At 35.2% G+C, this 5986-nt stretch overlaps 1 non-coding gene across 1 annotated transcript; it reads left to right on the top strand.

Moving 5' to 3' along the window:
* The first annotated feature begins 212 nt into the window (after window positions 1-212).
* LOC126933337 (U6 spliceosomal RNA) lies at window positions 213-319 on the top strand. The gene has a single exon (XR_007718560.1). It is a non-coding gene; the product is annotated as a U6 spliceosomal RNA (small nuclear RNA).
* The last annotated feature ends 5667 nt before the right edge of the window (window positions 320-5986 follow it).

The following is a 5986-nucleotide window of genomic DNA, read 5'->3' on the forward strand; positions in this document are numbered from 1 at the left end:
TTATTGTTTTGTTAAATATGTGCATTAAAATTCACAGAGTAGCTATAAAGTATAGAAACAGTGTAAAACTTGCATAGAATGTTTTGGAAAATGGATTGATGAAAAATCAATCCGAAAGAAAGCAAGACATTTTAAAACAGTAAACACTGGGACAATGAGGATACAAAATAAAATGCTATACACATGTAATCAATTTTAAAAACTAAATGATCGTGCTCACTTCGGCAGCACATATACTAAAATTGGAACGATACAGAGAAGATTAGCATGGCCCCTGCGCAAGGATGACACGCAAATTCGTGAAGCGTTCCATATTTTTAGACATTTCTGAAAAGAAGACATTCATACAGCCAACAGACACATGAAAAAATGCTCATCATCACTGGCCATCAGAGAAATGCAAATCAAAACCACAATGAGATACCATCTCACACCAGTTAGAATGGCGATCATTAAAAAGTCAGGAAACAACAGGTGCTGGAGAGGATGTGGAGAAATAGGAACACTTTTACACTGTTGGTGGGATTGTAAACTAGTTCAACCATTATGGAAAACAGTATGGCGATTCCTCAAGGATCTAGAACTAGATGTACCATATGACCCAGCCATCCCATTACTGGGGATATACCCAAAGGATTATAAATCATGCTGCTATAAAGACACATGCACACGTATGTTTATTGCAGCACTATTCACAATAGCAAAGACTTGGAATCAACCCAAATGTCCATCAGTGACAGACTGGATTAAGAAAATGTGGCACATATACACCATGGAATACTATGCAGCCATCAAAAAGGATGAGTTTGTGTCCTTTGTAGGAACATGGATGCAGCTGGAAACCATCATTCTTAGCAAACTATCACAAGAACAGAAAACCAAACACCGCATGATCTCACTCATAGGTGGGAACTGAACAATGAGATCACTTGGACTCGGGAAGAGGAACATCACACACAGGGGCCTATCATGGGGAGGGGGGAGGGGAGAGGGATTGCATTGGGAGTTATACCTGATGTAAATGACGAGTTGATGGGTGCTGACGAGTTGATGGGTGCAGCACAGCAACATGGCACAAGTATACATATGTAACAAACCTGCACATTATGCACATGTACCCTAGAACTTAAAGTATAATAATAATAATAAATAAATAAATTAAAAAAAAAAAAAAACTAAATGATCAAAAATGCCCTCCCGAGGCTCCAAGATGGCCGAATATGAACAGCTCTGGTCTACATGAGATAGACACAAGCTCCAGTCCCACCGTGATTGACACAGAAGAGGGGTGATTTCTTCATCTCCAACTGAGGTACCTGGTTCATCTCAGTGGGACTGGTTTTGACAGTGGGTGCAGCCCACTGTCAATTTTGGGGGGTCCAAAATTGTGGAATTTTGGGGGATGCCACCTTTCTTAGAAACTGATTATTCTCTTCATATTGACTATCATGTTCCCTGTCTTGAAAAGTTAAGCTGAAATCTTATATATGAAAAACAACATTAACAGCAACAAAGCAAACCTGAAATTATAACTTTGAATATCTATAAGAGAAGGAAACGTTAAGAATATACAGAAACATAAATCCTTCTTGGAAAACACTGCTTTTGACAATTCAAGGGAGGAATTATCTTGCAAAATAAAATTTTAAAGTGACATTTTAAAGGAGTTCTCCTGATAGAACTTTGCTTCTGTTTTATAGCTGGTTAATTGTAGCTTCGGTGGACAGTTTGGCATTTAGAATTGAAGGTAGGTTAGCTCATGAAATCAATTACATCCACAGCCATGTTTTTAATGTACAATTTTACTCTGGTAAGTGTGCTATCAAAAACATGTGGGCCTCCGTGTCTATTATACACAGTTACTGCTAAGAATGCAGGGACTCAATGAGATGTTTTCTCTTTCACACACTGGAAATATACATAATGCAGTACTAATACCCTTTGTTTGCACCACAATTTTCAAACTTAACTATCGTGACAGAAAATAAGCTACTAAATTGACATATTATGTGTTTAATTTTGTATTGAGTGTTTAAAACATGGTTACATTGAAAAAATTGACAATTTTGAAGATTTTTAGATAAAACAATTTATCAGAAATGCTTATATATGTTTATTTTTCTGTGAACAATACTGGGAACTAACCTTATTCTTTTGCTTCTGTTCCATACTCAACAAAGATTTATTAGATTACCTTAAAATGACAGAATAAAATTATATACTACATATCTACATACTACCCACGGTAATATCTACTTACTTACCCATGGTACAGGTATCTTGTGGGAGTTTGCTTTAGTTTGAATAGTATATTAATACAAAAATAAAAGTCATAATTTACTTGTTAATTCAAATATGTGAAGAATTGGAGGAAAGAAGATAAAAAAATTGAAACCATTATTTTATTGATATGAACCTAAATACCTCTTTCCTTTGACATTTACTCATTAAGCATTTAATGTATCAGTTGCTATGAAAATTACAGCAATTGGTAATACATAGCCCTTGGCCTTAATATACTTTCTAATGTGAGCCAGAGAAGAAAAATAAATAAATGTATAAAATAAGCGCAAGGAACTATATCAACGTTGTTTGAAGTAGTAAACCTAATGTGGTAAGACCTGTGGTTATCTGATTTCAGCTGAGTGAAAATCAGGGCTGTACAAAACTGTTGAAGACTATAAATTCAAGTACAACATCTGACGCAATTATCCATGTACATTAAAGCACCATTATAATACTCCTACTGGTTTGTTTAAAATAAGCATTTATGATTATATTTTGGTGAATATATTTGAACAGATTTGGAAAATATGACGTGTACAAATACATACAATTTTAATTGCAACATCATAAGTATTTAACAGTACACTGTCTTTATTAGAGGCCTTGCTCTGATGCCTATAGGCCTTTTTACCATTACTATACACAGTTTTGTGTCTAAAACTCTCTCTTGTTATTAAATTTTGAAAATTTCTTATCTCCCCATGCGGTGTAGTATTTTTACACATGCCTTATGTGCTAGAGTGAAGAAAGCATCTGGTAAAGTATAAGTACATAGCTTCCTTCACATGCACATGCATGTGTTTATATATGGGGGGATATATACATGGGCACATGCATACATACATGACATTATATATGTGTTCTATATATCCATAAATACATATTTAAAAAACTTTTACCAGAATCTAGGCTTTCCTATACATAACATCATGTCACCTTCAAACACAGACCATTTGACCTCCTCTCTTCCTATTTGGATGTCCTTTATTTCTTTCTCTTGCCTAATTGTTCTGGCTAGGACTTCATTGCTGTGTTGAATAAGAGTAGCGAGAGTGGGCACCCTTGTCTTGCCTCAGTTCTTAGAGGAAAAGCTTTCAGTTTTTCCCCATTCAGTATGATACGAGTTGTGGGTTTGTCATATATGGCCTTTATTGTGTTGAAGTACTTTCCATTCATACCTAATTTATTGAGAGTTTTTATCATAAAGGGATGTTGAATTTTATCAAACGCTTTTTCTGCATCTACTAAGATTATCATATTACATTTTGTCCTTAATTTTCTTGAAGTGATGTATCACGTTTACTAATTTGTCCATGTTGAACCATTCTTGCATTCTTTAGTTAAATCCCACTTGATCATGATGTGTTATTTTTGATGTATTGTTTTATTCAGCTTACTGGTATTTTGTTAAGGATATTTGCATCTACGTTCATCAGGGATATTGGCCTGTAGTTTCATTTTTATGTTAGTTCCTTCTCTGGTTTTGGTATCAAGGCTGGCTAGCCTTGTAGATAAGTTAGGAAGAGCTCCCTCTGCTTCAAATTTTTTGAATAATTTGAGAAGAATTGGTATTAAGAACTTTTAAACGATTCATTAGAATCCAGCAGTAAAGCTATCCAGTCCAGGAATTTTCCTTTCTTTTCTTTTATTCTTCACCTTTTACTTTAAGTTCAGGGGTACTGTACAGAATGTGTAGGTTTGCTACATAGGCAAATGTGTGCCATGGTGGTTTGCTGCACAGATCATCCCATTATCCATGTATTAAGCCCAGCATCCATTAGCTATTCTTCCTTATGCTCTCACTCCCCCAGCACCCAACAGACCCCAGAGGGTGTTGTTCCCCCAATGTGTCCACATGTTCTCTTTATTCACCTCCCACTTATAAGCGAGAATATGAGGTGTTTGGTTTTCTGTTCCTGTGTTAGTTTTCTGAGGATAATGGCATCCAAATCCATCCATGTTCCTGCAAAGGACATGTTCTCATTACTTTTTATGGCTGCATAGTGTTTCACAGTGTTTATGTACCACATTTTCTTTATCTAGTCTATCATTGATGAGCATTTGGGTTGGTTCCATGTCTTGCTATTGTGAAGAGTGCTGCAGGGAACATACATGTGCTTGTTTCTTTATAATGGAATAATCTTTAAACCTTTGGGTATATACCCAGCAATGGGGTTGCTGGGTCAAATAATTTTGGTCTTAGATCTTTAGGAATCATCACTCTCTTCCACAATGGTTGAACTAATTTACACTCCCACCAACAGTGTAAAAGTGTTCCTTTTTCTTCATAACCTTGCCAGCATGTGTTGTTTCTGGACGTTTTAATAACTGTCATTCTGACTGGCATGAGATGGTATCTCATTGTGGGTTTGATTTGCATTTCTCTAAAGATCAGTGATGTTGAGCTTTTTTTTTCATATGTTTGTTGGCTGCATGAATGTTTTCTTTTTGAGAAGTGTCTGTTTATGGCCTTTGTCATCGGGTTGTTTTTTTCTTATGCATTTGTTTAATTTCCTTGTAGACTCTGGATATTAGACCTTTGTCAGATGGATAGATTGCAAAAATTCTCTCCCACTTGGTAGGTTGTCTGTTCACTCTTCACTCTGGTGATAGTTCATTTTGCTGTGCACAAGCTCTTTAGTTTAATTAGATCCCATTTCTCAAATTTTTCTTTTGTTGCAATTGCTTTTGATGTTTTCCTCATGAAATCTTTGCCCAGGCCTATGTCCTGAAACGTATTGCCTAGATTTTTTTTCTAGGGTATTTATAGTTTCGGGTTTTACATTTAAGTCTTTAATCCACCCTGAGTTAGTTTTTGTATATGGTATAAGAACCAGTTTAAATTTTCTGCATATGGTTAGTGAGTTGTCCCGGCACCATTTATTAAATGGGAAATCCTTTCCCTATTGCTCGTTTTTGTCAGGTTTGTTGCACATCAGATGGCTGTAGATGTGCAGTCTTATTTCTGAGTTCTCTATTATGTTCCATTGGTCTATGTGTCTGTTTTTGTACTAGTACCATGCTGTTTTGGTTACTGTAGCTTTGTGGCATAGTTTGAACTCATGTAGTGTAATGCCTCTAGCTTTGTTCTTTTTACTTAGGTTTGTCTTGGCTATTTGGGCTGTTTTTTTGTTTCATATGAATTTATTTATTTTTCTAATTCTGTGAAGAATGTCAATGGTAGTTTAATGGGAATAGCATTGACTCTGTAAATTACTTTGAGCAGTATGGCCATTTTCATGATATTGATTCTTCCTGTCCATGAGGATGAACAGTCCTGCAATTTTCTTTGTTGAGAGACTTTATACTACTAATTCAGTCTCATTACTTCTTATGGGTCTCTTTACATTTTCTACTTCTTCTTGGTTAAATCTAGGTAGATTGTATGTGTACAGGAATTTGTTTCCTCTAGGTTTTCACATTTATTTGTGTATGCTGTTCATGGTAGTCTCTAACATTTGTAATTTTGTTGTGACACCGTTTTTTCATTTCTGATTTTAATTATTTGGGGTTTTTCTTTTTTTCTTAGGTAGTCTAAAAAACTATTTGTTAATATTATCTTTAAAAAATCAAATTTTTGTTCTGTTAATCGTCTGCACATTTCTAGTCTCAATTTCATTTATTTCTGCTCTGATCTTATTTCTTTCCTCCTACTAATTTTGTGTTTGGTTTGTTTTTGTTGTTCTGGTTCTTTAAGGTG

The sequence above is a fragment of the Macaca thibetana genome, chromosome 12, assembly GCF_024542745.1.
Source record: "Macaca thibetana thibetana isolate TM-01 chromosome 12, ASM2454274v1, whole genome shotgun sequence".
NCBI classification, from domain to species: Eukaryota; Metazoa; Chordata; class Mammalia; order Primates; family Cercopithecidae; genus Macaca; species Macaca thibetana.